This window comes from Triticum urartu, chromosome 2A (assembly GCF_056163025.1).
Source record: "Triticum urartu cultivar PI428250 chromosome 2A, HENAU_Tu73, whole genome shotgun sequence".
Lineage (NCBI taxonomy): Eukaryota > Viridiplantae > Streptophyta > Magnoliopsida > Poales > Poaceae > Triticum > Triticum urartu.
In genome coordinates, this window is record NC_141874.1 from 736,689,344 (window position 1) to 736,705,512 (window position 16,169).

General features: G+C 50.7%; 1 pseudogene; it reads left to right on the top strand.

Annotated features, from left to right (window-relative positions):
* Window positions 1-6,148: 6,148 nt before the first annotated feature.
* On the top strand, window positions 6,149-7,867 carry LOC125538269 (exocyst complex component EXO70A1-like; annotated as a pseudogene).
* Window positions 7,868-16,169: the final 8,302 nt, after the last annotated feature.

The window sequence follows — 16,169 nt, forward strand, 5'->3', positions numbered from 1 at the left end:
TTCTCTCCTTATCCTCTCTCTCTCTCTCTCTCTTATAGCCTTTAAAGGCTCATACAGTGATGCGCTATCCGCGCTCATTAAACGTGGGGGCTTCCTTAAACAGAAGCTTATTTATACGGGCTTCATGCCCAACACATGTGTCAGACTTCCGCATTTACCTTTTATTCACCATTATATGCATCGATATGACTTAAGTTTTGGCCAAGCTGGGTTGCCTGGCTCCTGTGCTTACCCCTACGTTTCCCATTGTTCGGCTAGGTGGTAAAGGGAGCACATCTGCAATTGTTACTGCCGGGTCAGCTGAATGTGTACCTCAGACTGGGTGAAGCCGAAAGCTAGCATTCTTAAGGGAATATTCGGTCGGTGAACTAAAGATGATCTTTTTTTCACTTATTTATCTATACGCCCCCAGATGTTTTTCCTGCGTCCCTTTTCGCAGAATGGACATGCACTTTAGGGCATGCCTCCCAGGGAAAGGAACCCCTTAACGGAACTATTCTCCCTGGAAGATGTTTCTTACTAACCATGTAATATAACATAACTAGTTGGGCACTTGTCTGTTCAAGCACTAATGACCCCTACGCCTGGTCTCCATGCATACCCCGGTTCTTATATAACCGCGAGGGTATTCGGACACACTCCGGACCGTTAGGTCCCGAGGTTGAAGCGAAAAGGTCGGCCATGACAAACGATCTACAATCCGGCTAGAAGGCATTCCACATGTCAATTATAATTACATAGTCAATCTGACTGATTGTATTCCTCTTCAATACCATCTAACAGGCTGTCTAGTTTACAGTCCTGTTGGGAATACTTTGCGGCCAATTCTACTTGGCCGTATACTAAGCTCACAGGGATCTCCTTCCCATCGGGCCCCACGGGTCCGACCTCGGCCATGTGGTTTGGGTCAGCCTTCGTGTACCGCGTCTTCACCATGGCCCATGCCTCCCTGGCGCCTTGACGGCAGGCCGACATCTTCCATAATCGGAAGCGCCCCCGCGCTCCCTTCAGCTTCTCTACAAGCTCTCCAAGGCCTTCAGGCATGGAGACGGATGGCCACAAGGCCTGGGCGACGCTTTGCATCACCTGCCGAACTCGCTCGTGCAGTTGTGAGAGCTCGGGAAGGTCACCCGTAGAACCGGGCATTTCCACTGCAAGACGACCTGTTAGCATATCTACAGACATTACTCTGTTAGTCGACTTCCTCGCCAAACTCTTTTTTCAAAGTTTGTTTAAGCACTTACTATATATGCCGCACCGAAGCCGCTGATTCTCCTTGACGGAGTCCAACAGCTGGGCACGAACATCCTTCAGTTCAACGCCCAGCTTGGTGTTGGCATCTTGGAGATCGTTCTTCTCCCGCGTCACCTTGGTCAGCACGCTCTCACCAGCCTTCAGCTGGCGTCGGAGTTGTTACTCTTCCGGATTTAATCCGGCGCCATCTGCAATTTCATTTGTCAGATTTGCACCCACGCCGCACTCGCAAAATACTTATCTTTCGAAGCGTATATTACCAGAGGGGGTCTCCTTGGGCTCCCCTGCCGTGGCCAGTGCGGCCTCAAGTTGGGCTTTGCACTCTTATAGCTCCTGGGACATTAGGGTATTCTTTTCTGTAAGAACCTCCATAACAAATGATCCTTAAATCAGTTATTCTAACTGTTTCAAGTCTCGGGGGCTACTGGTATATATATAATTACCAAAAAATTTCTTACCCGTATGTCTTTTACATATTGCTCCGTGGCTCTGGCTAGACCATTTTGAGCGGCACGGAGGTACGCATCTCCCGAATTGAAGGCATCCAATGCCTCTTGGGAGAAACAAGCGTCACGAAGAACTGTCCGGCGATGCCTGTGGTTCATGGAACTCTCCACCTCGGAATTGGTGGCAGACAGCCTGTCCGCATCCTCTGTCGGAGGAGCGTCCGGTGCGCGCCTCGTGTTCTCCTCCGCTTTCGGACCAGGCTTTGGAGCCTGGCTGGTGGAGGCGCGATTGGCAACCTCTCCGGATATAGTCCGGCGAGGTCTCTTCGTCCTAAAGAGAGCACGAGCGTTAGTATGCCTTGAAGGAATAACACCTGGGAATAAGATGGCACGCTATACCTTTGCGCCGGCGTCTCAGTCCGGACTGCACTTCTTTTCAGCTCGCGGGGCCTTGCCGCCCCTCATTGGCTAGTCGCCGCAGGCTCAGCCTCCCATCTCAAGGACCTCCCCTGCAAAACACGGTTGCCATACGGCAATCGAAAACACGCGAGGATAGATCCCTTTTCAAAGTGCTGGGACTTCGGTCTCAGTTACCTGTGAGGCTGGGAGTAGCCCTGGGTAATCAGCCGTAATGGCCACCAAGGCGTTGTCCTTGCTCAATTGATGAAACACCCCATCAATCAGCTCCACAAATAAGTCTGGATCCTCTTGAGAGGCCGGGTCGAGGAACCGTCCCGGGTCCTCGGGTTGTGGAGGAGGGCTGTTTATTTCTTTAACAGCCTGGCGCAGTTCCTGCGTTGAAGTCGTTAGACTGAATATTTAACAATGGGAATATAAAACGGATGGGCAAGTAAAAGTGTCCATTTACCCAACTTGGGGGATTGTACATAGAAAATCCACCATGTGGGTTGACGCGGAGAAATTCCTCCTCTTCTCCCTTGTACAAAGTGGACAAGATCTTTATTAGAGCGGCAGCCGAATCCGGCCCCTTACGGCCGTGGCGGGTGGCGTCGTCCTCCCCGTTGAAGTCCCACATGGGGCGGCCTCTATACTGAAGCGGCTGCACCCCTCGCATGATGCATGCGGCCATGACCCCGATCATGGTAAGTCCGGAATGAGCTAACAATCTTATCCGGCCCATCAGGTAAAGAACGTCCTTGTCGCTTTCCTTCTGAGGGCTCCGTGGACGCCAGCTGAGGCGCTTCTTCAGGGGAGCACTGTCGAACTCAGGGAGGCCGATCCGGACAGAATCCGGCAGCGGGACGTCCTCTATATAAAACCATTCCGAAGGCTAGTCTTCGGATGCCTTCTTTGGGGTTCCGGATAGATATCCGGTCCCGGCGATGCGCCACACTTCGGCTCCGCCCACTTGATATATTGACCCCTTCTTAGAACGGAGCACAAGGCTGAATAACCTTTTCCACAGCGCGAAATGAGCCTCGCAGCCCAAAAACAGCTCGCAAAGGGCTACGAAGCCCGCGATATGCAATATGGAGGCAGGCGTGAGGTCGTGCAGCTGGAGGCCATAGAACTCCAGGAGCCCCCGGAGAAACGGATGAATTGGAAATCCGAGCCCTCTTATTATGTAAGGGACAAGGCATACCCGCTCTCCTTTGGAGGGATTGGGGCGCTCTCTGCCATTATAGGTGGAAAGTCCGGTTCGAACCGGGACCATATAGGCCGGGGGGAGAAATCCCTTGGTCTGGAGCGTCGCTAGCTCGCTGTGCGGGATGGAGCACCTCTTCCAATCTCCAGGCTGAGGGCTGGAGGGGCGAGAGGAGGAGCTGCGGCGGCCGGCCATGATAGAATGGAACTCTATCGGATACGCTCTGGTGAATACTCGTGGAGGGGAGAAGGTGTGGTTTGGATCTAAATCCTCGTCCTCTTAAATAGGCGGCTCGTTCACGCGACTAGGGGTGTAAATATAAAAAACACCCTGACTTTTCATATTCGTTTGACATGTGGAAGACGGCCATTATTGGGCGTAGAAGCCAAGGAGCGCTAAAAGAAACCAGACATTATTCAACAGGTACACGAAATTTGGAGAACCCGCCTTGCAATGCCGAAGACAATCTGCGTGCCGGACTCGTCGTCATTGAAGCCTGGTGGGGGGGGGGCTACTGAGGGAGTCCTGGATTAGGGGGTGTCCGGATAGCCGGACTATACCTTCGCCCGGACTCCTGGACTATGAAGATACAAGATTGAAGATTTCGTCCCGTGTCCGGAAGGGACTTTCCTTGGCGTGGAAGGCAAGCTTGGCGATACGGATATGTAGATTTCCTACCATTGTAACCGACTCTGTGTAACCCTAGCCCTCTCCGGTGTCTATATAAACTGGTGGGTTTTAGTCCGTACGAACAACAATCATACCATAGGCTAGTTTCTAGGGTTTAGCCTCCTTGATCTCGTGGTAGATCTACTCTTGTACTACCCATATCATCAATATTAATCAAGCAGGACGTAGGGTTTTACCTCCATCAAGAGGGCCCGAACCTGGGTAAAACATTGTGTCCCCTGCCTCCTGTTACCATCCGCCTAGACGCACAGTTCGGGACCCCCTATCCGAAATCCGCCGGTTTTGACACCGACACAGACACACACACACAGATATATATCATGAAATTTTAAATACATATCATGACCATTTCTTTAGTATGTGATGAATATTTTTAATACACTAAGGAATTATTTAAACACAATGAACACTTCTTAAAATACATGTGAACATTTTTCAAAACACGGCGGGCATTTTCAAAATGCATAATGAGCATTTTCAAACTACATGATGGAAATTTTGAAATGCAATCAAACACCTTTTCAAATATTTGATGATTTTTTTAAAACACAGTATTTTTTTTAGATATGTGAAATACAACTTTCATTGTGCAATAATCATTTTTTGCGTTACCAGACCACTTTTTAATACACAGCGTACTTTCTTTAATACGGGAAGAACATTTTTTATATATGTGATGATTTTTTTTAAATAATGCATAGTGAAAATATTTAAATAGACGACGAACATTAGAATAAACACGATGGCCATTTGAAAAATACACGATGATATACTTTACTATGGTATGAATAATTTTTAGTACATGATGAGAATTTTAGAATACACATTAGATATATTTTTAGTACATTATCCTCTTATGTACACACATGCAACTAAAGCAGACACGACCGCGCGTAGGCCAACGGAATCGCCGATGGAGCTAAGGCGTCTGTACAGGCTAAGCTCGACGGTAAGCAGCGTCACCGACAAGCTCGCATCGCCAACCTCCAGTGAATCCACCTCGAGCAGTTCACGGCTTTGTTCGCCACCAAAGGGCTCTCATAGACCGACAGGAGTGTCCTCTCTGATAGGTAAGTAAGCCAATACAATCTCCCCGATAGGTAATTAAGCCAATACGACCTCTATCTTCCAACCAACACACGCACACTACCATTGTTGACGCCCTAGAGAACATAGTTGCATACTATCTACTCCACACGCTCAATCTCCCCAATCCACATGTGCACACTATCATCGTCAATGACCTGAGGAGCTCCTGCGAAAACAAACCTGACAACATCAACCAAGCCTTCTTCTTTGGGACACCAACGAATATAGAAGAACAGTCTCACAAAACTTATCGTCTAGGGCGGCACTTGGCAGGAGCAGAAGGCCTACTTTGGGACCGTCACTCTACTGTGCCCGACAACAGTGAGGTAAACATGAGCTACGAGCCATGCACGAACACAAGATTAATTATTTCCGTGGACACCACGGGTTACCGTCGTCATCAACGGGAAAGAGGATAACCAGCGACACTAGTGTTGCTTGTGTTATGACATGGACTTTTTTTCCGTTGCAGCACACAGTCATGTTTGCTAGTTTAAAATAAAGAGAAGCAAGAAAGCAGTCTATCTTAAATAAGTGATGAACAGGAAAAGTGAAATTTTATAATAAAGAAATTGAAAAGGTAAAATATATTGAAAATAAATTGAGTGTACTTACATAAAATAGAAACAGAAAAAGTAAACAACAACAAAATAAAAATATTCACGTACTTTCAAAAATAAAATTAAGGTTGTCCGGAAAAATGGTTAAGTGCGTTTGAAAAGATTTTCATGTCCTTTTAAGAAAATATTCACATGTCTAAAAAAAACTTATTCATGTACTCTCTCGGTCTGAAAGTAATTGAAAATTAAGATTACCCTAAGTTAAACTTCATTAAGTTGACAAACTTTATATGGAAATATATCAAAATTTACAAAACAAAAATTACTTCATTAGATTCATTATATAATATATGCCTTCATATTATATTTCATCTTCTATACCAGGCTTCATTAAAAAATCACTAAAAATTGCAAAAACAGGCAATGGCAGCAAAGAACTCCACGGTTTTCTCCAAATCCACATGGAGCTACCATCCTCTCTCAAATCCGGCCGCCGGCGAGCCATGGCTCTAGCCACTGGTTTGGTCATCCGACCGTTGTCGGCGAAGAGCTCGAGTTGGTGGGGTGGAGGAAGATTCCAAGTGGGCAGGTATGTCTCAGCGTGGCGATCCGAGGCAGCCGTCAAGGGGGAGAGTCCTCACGGTTGACCCTGGTCCTGCCCCTCTCACCCTCTTCCCTGCCAATCTCACTCACCTAGATCAGGCCATCCATCCACAGAGTAGCAGCCATCCGGCTGCTGGAGGAGGCTACCGACGGCTTCACGGCCCCCGTTCTGCCGCCCGCTTCCTACCGCGACCGGATCCGGACCGTCGCTGTATCCGGAGCGCGGATCCAGTCCGGTCATAACGCATCCACTTTCTCCAGCAACTCCGGTGCCTCGAGTTCATACCTGTCCAGCATCTCCGGCTGCTCCTCCGGATCGGCGTCCGCTTGCGTAGTGGACTTGGCGACCTGCGAGCTCTCCATGCTCGCTCGCCAAATGGTAAGCGACGGTTACACGCAGCGGATGGTCCAAGAATTCGACATGCCATCTTCTGCTGACCGTGCTCTGGAGAATTGGCTCTTTGAGCATGACGTGGACTGGGTTCTTCAGTTCCGCAAGGAGCATGGCTTATGTCAGCAGCTTCAGGATAAGTCGTCGTCATTGCAGCATGACTTGGTTGAGAGGTGGATTCGAGCTCTCACTGTAATTGGCTACGGTATGAGAGAGCTGGGGGACGTCGTCAACAAGACGCCAGCGATGGCGCGGTTTGCTAAGGCGAGCATCTCAGCAATGCTCGTCTTTGTGGACACCATGGTGCATATTTTTTGCAATTTGGAGAAATTAGACGCCATGCTACACATGTTGATTTGCATCAAAGCTACATACTGGGACGTGCCTATGTATCCTGTGTTCTGTTCAGAAGCCAATAGTATTTTGGAAGAGATAAGTGACTCGTTGGACAAACAAGGAGATACGCTATGGCCTATGGGTGACTATATCTAGCATGATAGAGGAGGTGAAGGCACCCATGGAGGACGATGATTCGTGGGCCGTCGAGATTCTGCGGGGAGGAGGCGGACTGCACAGGAACACCCGGTTGATGATGGATTGCGTCATGTCCATGAGGCAAGCATCGGCGTCGATGTCGAAATCTGCAGGGAGATGCTTCGCTTTAAGCCTCCTGATAGATGACACGATCCATTATCTGAAGGATCTGCTTCAGAGAAAATCGCAGCTGTGCTTGGATCCAAGCCTCATGTACCTGTTCCTGCTCAATAATTCCTATTTTATAGCGCAGATGTCTCAGCCCCCGGGATTGTTAAATCTTGAGCTGCGGTCAGGAATAAACTGCCGGGGACTTCAAATGGGAGCTCTTCTATGCCACCCTGAACGTGACAAGTACATAGATAGCTATTTGGATGTTTCTTGGGGACATGTTCTGTCCAGCATATCGCAATCTAAGATTTCTGGATTGCTTCATCGTTGGGTGAATACCTCTTCACGCAACTCACTGGCTGAATTCAAGTCAGCGCTTCATAAGACATACCAGGCTCAGAAGTTGTGGAAGGTTCCAGACCCTCAGCTCAGAGATGCGCTGAGGAAATCTATTGCGGAGAGAGTTATTACAGCTTACCGTAACTACTTGAAGGAGCATCCGGAGCTAGAGAAATACATTGGTGACGAAGCAAGCAACCCTGAAGTGCTGGAGGAGATGTTAGGAGAGATATTTGAAGGATGAAAACTGCTTCAGACACCTAGCTCGGAATCGAACAGAGTCATCCAACACGTAAGAGACTAGATTCCAAACTTCGTAGTTGTAATTTGATTTTTTCCCCCTTCCAAAGTTCTATTTCGTGTTTGTTTTCTTTCTTAAGCGCCAGATACTATCGATTGTCCACTATCTGGTTGTGTGTTTTGATTTGATTCGTGAGTTCATGTCATAATACTTGATTCACTTTGATGCTACATCAAATTCAAACATAATTACAATGTTAAGTTCTGATTATATGACATACTGTATGTGCCTATCTTCAATAGAACTTCAGATTGCCGATGCAAAGGTCGGTCAAACCTACAGGTAGCCCTTACCGATGAGCTACTGTATGGGGGAAATTGATCAAAAACAGTTAGATTTGCTATGTATTGGTAACTGTGATATTTATGAATGGACACTCATTTATATTTTTCATACAGATGTAAGAGGCTTAGTGCACATATATTTGATTATTATTATTATCATTCACACTATAGTTTAGAGCAGTCTAGCTGTCTAGCATCATGGATACACTACCGGAGATTTCTTGGTATGATATAAAGAGCTAACAGAGTAAGAGTCTGGTGCATTAATAAACATCCAAATTTGGCAAAGATAGCGTACTGTAGCACAGGGTAGCTAACAGAGTAAGAGCCTTGTGCATTAATAAACATCCAAATTTGATAAAGGTAGGGTACTGTAGCAAGGGGTAGCTAAGTAAGGGCATCTTCACGGAAGACCCTCAAAACTCCAGTATATGTGTGACTGGACATATTTGTTTACTTTTGGGATGCCGATAACTGCTGCACGTGTGGCTTGTAGTAACACCGCCCACATGTTTTTACACTAAAATTGCCATCCAAAAAAATATATCAAAATAACTGAAATTTGCCATCCAGATAGAAAATTGCCATGCTTCACAACTAAAGTTGTCATTCTGTTGTAACTAAAGTTGCCATAAAATAACATTGTGGGCGGAATTGCTTCGCGTGTTTGGGTACTTTTTTTTTTTGAAATGGAGGCAAAAGATTTGCCCCATTCATTAAATAAGAAGGAGGTTTAACAAGGTTTTCAGGCACCGGCCAAAGGCCGAAAAGAAAATACAAGCCGTTACTCTCCCGGCATCAGAGGACCCAAATGTTTTGCCCCTGCCAGGACCCATAGCATCGCCTCGTGCTTGATTGCTTGGAGGGTGGTAAACGTTGGAGCGGAGCGGCCTCGAAGAACCCGTGCGTTCCTCTCATCCCAAATTGCTTTCGAAACGAGCATGAAGATAGACGGCATCACTTTTTTGTGAGCACTGTGGGCGGAAGCCGATTCACACCACCACTCATGGATGCTCCTGTAAGCCGCCCAACCTGAAGTATCCAAATCAATGAGTTGAAGCTAAGCTCTGACCATCTCCCAAACTCTCAAGGTGTATCTACATTGAAAGAAAATGTGCTCAATGGTCTCCTGCTCACGCCTACAGAAGGTGCACGGGCCACTGTTTGGCCACCCTCGCTTGGCCAAGCGAACGGATGTCCATAACCTGTCTTGGATGGCAAGCCATGCAAGAAATTTTAATTTCGGGGGGGCCCAGGCTGTCCAGACCACCTTGTACATGGCAGAACGGGTGATTGTCAAGTAGTGCACGTTATAAGCCGAAGACGCCGAGTAGCTCCCGCAGGCCGTGTGTTTCCACAAAATGGTATCCTCCACGCCCACTTGTAGCTGCACTCCGCGAAGGAGGATCCAAAGATCCAGGAATTACCGAATGTGCTCGAGTGTGAATATTGTCGTCATATTGATCTTGGTGATCCAGGCATTCTGTGATAATGCCTCCCTGACCTTCCAGGTTTTCCTCTTGGAGGCGTAAAAAATAAGCGGGGCAATATCTTTTGGTTTCCTCCCATTGAGCCATGGGGACTCCCAAAAAGGGGCGCGCGCCCCATCCCCAATCGTGATAGTAGTGGAGGCGTAGAAAAAAACTTTGTCGTCCTTGTCGCATGGATTTCCAAGCCCAACCCACAAGCGAGAAGGGTCCGTCCACTCGAGCCATAACCAGCGGAGTCTGAGTGCTTGGCAAAAATTCGCAAGATTGAGCACACCAAGGCCGCCACACTCCTTAGGCCTACAGACGCTTTCCCAGTTGACTTTACATTTGGCCCCGGTCGTTTTGCTAGACCCCGACCAGAAGAAGGCACGCTCCAGCCTGGTGATGTTGCTTAAAATGCCGGGAGGGATGACGAGGGCCGTGGCAGTGTAGACCACCAAGGAGGTCATGACCGACATGACCAAGACCCCACGACCCGGAGTAGCAATATATCTTCCCTCCCAAGGAATAAGCTTGGTTGCCACTTTATCTTCGAGATATTGGAAGTCCACACGCTTGAGCCTCCGAATTGACAGAGGAAGGCCCAAGTACTTTAGGGGGAAGGAAGCCCGCGCCGCCGGGAGCCCCTGGAGGATGTTGTCAAGATCATAGTTCTGACAGCGGATAGGGACGACTGAGCTTTTGTTAAGATTAGTGCAGAGACCGGTGACCTCTCCAAAGCAATGCAGAATGGTGGCAAGGTTGGTTACATCGTCTTTTATTGGCTTAACAAAAACAGCCGCATCATCGGCGTAAAGGGAGGTACGAAAGGAGGAGCCACGACCCCTAATCTTGTGCAGTAGCCCTTTAGTCGTGGCCAGATCTAGCAATTGCTGAAGCGGGTCAATGGCGAGGACAAATAGTAGCGGGGATACCGGGTCACCCTGCCGTAGGCCCTGGCCGTGCTTTATCGGTTGTCACCGCACCCCGTTCAGCAAGACTCTGGAAGAGGAGGTACGAAGGAGTGCAGCGATCCAATCCCGGAAAATGCTTGGAAAACCCCGTCGTTGTAGAAGATCAAGAATATAGTCCCAGCGCACGGAATCAAAGGCTTTCCGGATATCTAGCTTGAACAACAAGGATGGTGTTTTGCCTCGGTTGAGACGGCGAGCCATATTCCGCACATACATGAAGTTATCATGAATACTCCTCTTTTTTATGAAAGCGCTCTGGGCGTTGGAAACGAGTCTATTCATGTGCGGGCTGAGCCTCATTGCAAGCATCTTGGCAATAATCTTCGCGATGGCATGAATTAAACTAATCGGTCTGTAGTCGGCGATGCCCTCCGCCCCCTCCTTCTTTGGGAGAAGAACCACATTTGCTGAATTTAGCCACTGCAAGTTGGAGGTTTGCAAATTCCCAAAGGAGTGAATTACGTGCATCACATCCCCCTTGATGATCTCCCAACAACTTTTGAAAAAAGCTCCAGCGAAACCATCTGGTCCGGGAGCCTTGTCGCTCGGCATTTCATTAATGGCTGATTTGACCTCATCCTAAGTGAATGGGGCACCAAGCTCCTGTAGCTCCAGCTCCGGAAAGTTTAGGTTGTCCCAGTTGAGGTCTTTTTCTCTCCGGGCGCCCCGCCCAAGGGCATTGGAGAAGTGATCAAAGATAATATCCTCCTTGCGCTCATGCTCGGTTGCCCACCCGTTGTTGTGCTTGAGTCGCAGAATGTGATTTTTATGCCTCCTAGCATTCACCCGCAGGTGAAAAAATTTCGTATTGGCATTGCCCTCCTTCAGGCTGGTGATACGTGCACATTGCTTTTTCCGAGAGCGCTCGAGCACCGACAAACTGATCACCCTCCTCTTGAGTCTGGCACGGAGGTCTTGCTCCCCGACGGAGAGCAGCCTGGATTCTTGCACTACATCCAATTTGAGAATAATCAAGAGGGCAGCATGTAGGTGGATTTTGGCTTTGGAGAAAAGGGATCTGCTCCAGACCGACAAACGGGAACCCGTCCTCTGTAGCTTATTGAACAAGACCTGGTAGGGGTCAGAGTGTCCCACATCAATCTGCCAAGCTCTCTTGACCACCTCCTGGAACCCGGGGATGGATGTCCAAAAGTTTTCGAATCTGAAAATGCATGGTCGCCGCGGGCCACGGTCATCAGCAAGGAGCAACGGGCAATGGTCAGAAAGCGACGAGGACAGGGCGTGTAGTACATGGGTGCCAAAACAAAGATCCCACTCATCGTTACAGAAGAAGGAGTCTAACTTGCAAAGCGTCGGGTTTTGACGCTCATTACACCATGTGAAGCGCCTATTCTGCATGTGGATCTCCCTAAGGTCACACGAGTTAAGCGATGTTCGAAAACGGTTGATACGGCTAGAGTTCACATTATGCTTGTTCTTATCCCGGGCCTTACAAATTTGGTTGAAATCACCAAGCGCCAACCACTTAGTGCCTGGTGGCGGCTTTAGGGCGATCAACTCGGCGAAGAAATCATTCTTCCTGGAGGAGGAGGTTGGCCCATACACGGATGTCAGCTTGAAGGAGATGTCGTTGGCGTGTATTTTTATATCAGCGGAGAGGCAAAATTCAGAGGCGACAATATTGGAGACCCCTACAACATTGTCGTCCCACAACATGAGTATTCCACCTCTGGTGCCTGTTGCCGGTCTCTGGGCAAAGCTGCACCAGCGATGAACCCCCAGGAAGGCCGCAAGGAACTGATCAACCATGTCAAGCTTAGTCTCCTGAAGGCATACAATATGACATGATGTAGCTGCAATTGTTTCATGAACTGTAGAGCGTCGGTCAGGGCAGTTCACCACGGACATTCCACGATAGAAAATTGATTGGCTGTGCTAACATGATAGAACCAGATGAACATCAAGGTTGGAATGGCAGAGTAGCACAAACACAGGAAGTAAGTGCAGACGCCCATCGGGGGCACAACACGTAGAAATACAAGATAAACTACGATACATGCTCCACGTAGGGAAGCCCTCATTGTAGGATGGAACTAGCATGGCAACCAGGGGAAGCCCAGGTGCATAACTACAAGATGGGCCTTCAGGCATTGGTCACCAGCTGCTCCTCATCAATGTCCAGCGCTGCAGATCCTCCACGGGCAAGAAGGGCTTCCTCGGCCGCCACGGCAGAAGCATCATCAAGCTGGAAAATCTGACGCAGGGCACCTATCACCTCATCGGATAACTGGTCCTTGAACTTGAGCTCGAGGGCGGAGATTGCGGCTTCCGTGATGTCTTCCCCATCTTGAACTATGCCCAGGCCACGGCAAACAATCTTCTGGGCAGCAGCTTCCACCGGAGCCGCGCGTGCCCTCCCAGCGGCCCGAAGACGCGCACTTGAGCGACGTAAGGTGTAGCCGATGGAGACGCCAACCAGGGTTTTGCGACGATTTGCCAGCAACCTGCGCGGCGAAGGAGCAGGTGCCTCCAGGAGGCCTCCCTGCAGTGGCTGAAAAAGGTGCTGCAAACCATCAGGTTGAGATTGACCCTCGTTCTCGGCATGTGGGGAGAAAATCGGTGTTCGCCCGGAGATCAGTGGTGATGCTGGGGAGCTCTAGAGACCAGGAGGGAGCGAAAGCAACCGCAAGGGCGGAACCAGCCGAGCTGGGGAGCAGATGAGCAGCGCCTCTTGCAGGTGCGTGCTAAGAGCGCCCACCGAAACCGCGTGCCTATCCTTGGAGTTGGAAGCCGCCGGAAGGACCGAGCTAGGCGAGCCCGGCGGCGTCAGGCTGTCTCGTGAGCGCCTCCTATCCAAGCCCGGAGACAGCGAACAGAGCAGACTGCGACCCCTAGATGGTGCAGCGCGATCAGACGGTGCCATATCTCCCAGCGGCTGCGGGATACGGCGCCACACCAAGGCGCCAGTCCGGTATCGACGTAGCTGGGCGAGAGGAGTGCGCTCAGCATGGTCACCCGTGGGCATGACACCCCCATCTGCCACCATGGCTTGCCCCTCGCGCCGGCGATCACGCCGGTCCTCCTGGCGACGGTCATCACGGCGCTCCCCGCGCTCACCGCCCGCACGCGAGCGACTGCGGAAAAAGTGGTCGCCCCAGGATCTTTGTCGCTCGGGATCGCGGCCGCGCCTGTCGTCGCCGCCACCTCTGTCGCGGCGACGCCTCTCGTCATCATCGTCGCGGCGTCGCCTATCGTTGTCGTCATTGCGTCCGGCCTCGACCACGGGCTGACCCCGATCGCGGACAGCAGCCTCGCCATCCACCACACCATATTGCCAGTCAAATTTGTGCTGAAAACGTGATGTTGACGCGCCTTGAGTGAAGTCTTCATGAATGTCGAGGTGGATGATGACCCTGTAGGTGAGCCCCTTCCGTCCATGCTGCGTCGCCGAGGAGCTGCCAGCGACGACGCTGAAGCCAGGGAGGGGGCCCGTGCTGGAGACGACGATGTTGTCACCGGACGCGCAGCTGCCGATGATGGTGAGCCACATGACCTTTGGGATGGAAGAAGGATTCGCCGTCTAGGCCCAAAGGTTGAGGGAGGACGCGTCCGCCTTCTGAGTTGTGGCAGCGTCAAAGTAGTGAGGCACCGCTGCACTCTCGAGCAGCTTCGCAACGACCTCCTCGTTCCAGGCGTTGAGGGGCACGTTCTCCAGGCAGAGGTGGACGTGGTGGCGCAGCTCGATGGCGTCGGTGTGCGCGCGGGGCGACCAGCTGGAGACCCGGATGTCCAGCTCGACGACGACGAACTTGCCTGGAGCTGCGGTGACGGCGTCGCGGTGGTACTGGTGACGGAAGGTGACGAAGAAGTCTTCTGGGTAGTGAGGGATGACGTCGAAGAACTCCTTGCTGATTCAGGTGTGGCTATGGATGGCATCCGCGATAGCAGCGGCAAACACGCGGGCGACGACCACCGAGCCACACCAAGGCCGCATTGCTCATCAGGAAGCCGACCTGCTGCTCGAGGGCTGGGGTGGTGGCCATGATCACCACGCCTTCGGCCGGCCGTGTCTCCAGATCCCCCATGCGAGGCATGCTTGCCAACGACACCGGGGGAAGCTGAGCCGACGCCTGGACCGCAGTTGGCGGAGGAGGCGCGGTAGGGGGTGTAGGTGCCGCTGCAGGTGGAGGTGGAGCCGCAGCAGCCGGACGGGGCGGAGCGGGAGGGGCAAAGCGCAGCTCACAATTCCTCGCTTTGTGCCCTTTGCGGGAGCAGAGGTTGCACTGGATGTTGGGGAACGTAGCAGAAATTCAAAATTTTCCTACGTGTCACCAAGATCTATCTATGGAGAGACTAGCAACGAGGGGAAGGAGAGTGCATCTACATACCCTTGTAGATCGCTAAGCGGAAGCGTTAAAGTGAACGGGGTTGATGGAGTCGTACTCGTCGTGATCCAAATCACCGATGACCAAGTGCTGAACGGACGACACCTCCGCGTTCAACACACGTACAGCCCGGTGACGTCTCCCAAGCCTTGATCCAACAAGGAGAGAGGGAGAGGTTGAGGAAGACTCCATCCAGCAGCAGCACAACGGCGTGGTGGTGATGGAGGAGCGTGGCAATCCTGCAGGGCTTTGCCAAGCACCACAGAAGAGGAGGAAGAGAGAGATGCAGGGCTGCACCAACGAGAGATCGAATCGCGTGTGTTATGGGCAGCCCTAGGCCTCATATATATAGGGGAAGGGGAGGGGCTGCACCCCCTCTAGGGTTCCCACCCCTAGGGGGCGGCAGCCCTAGATGGAGAGAGGGAGGCGCCCCCTAGGGTGGGCCTTAGGCCCATCTAAGCCTAGGGTTTCCCCTTTTTTTCCTCCTTGCTGCCCCTTGGGCCTTGTGGGAGGCGCACCAGCCCACTTAGGGGCTGGTCCCTCACCACCCTTGGCCCATGCAAACCTCCGGGGCAGGTGGCCCCACTTGGTGGACCCCCGGGACCCTCCCGGTGGTCCCGGTACATTACCGATAAACCCCGAAACTCTTCCGGTGACCAAAACAGGACTTCCCATATATAAATCTTTACCTCCGGACCATTCCGGAACTCCTCGTGACGTCCGGGATCTCATCCGGGACTCCGAACAACATTCGTTAACCACATACAAACTTCCTTTATAACCCTAGCGTCATCGAACCTTAAGTGTGTAGACCCTACGGGTTCGGGAGACATGCAGACATGACCGAGACGTTCTCCGGTCAATAACCAACAGCGGGATCTGGATACCCATGTTGGCTCCCACATGTTCCACGATGATCTCATCGGATGAACCATGATGTCAAGGACTTAATCAATCCCGTATACAATTCCCTTTGTCCATCGGTATGATACTTGCCCGAGATTCGATCGTCGGTATCCCGATACCTTGTTCAATCTCGTTACCGACAAGTCTCTTTAATCCTTCCGTAACACATCATCCCGTGATCAACTCCTTGATCACATTGTGCACAATATGATGATGTCCTACCGAGTGGGCCCAGAGATACCTCTCCGTTTACACAGAGTGACAAA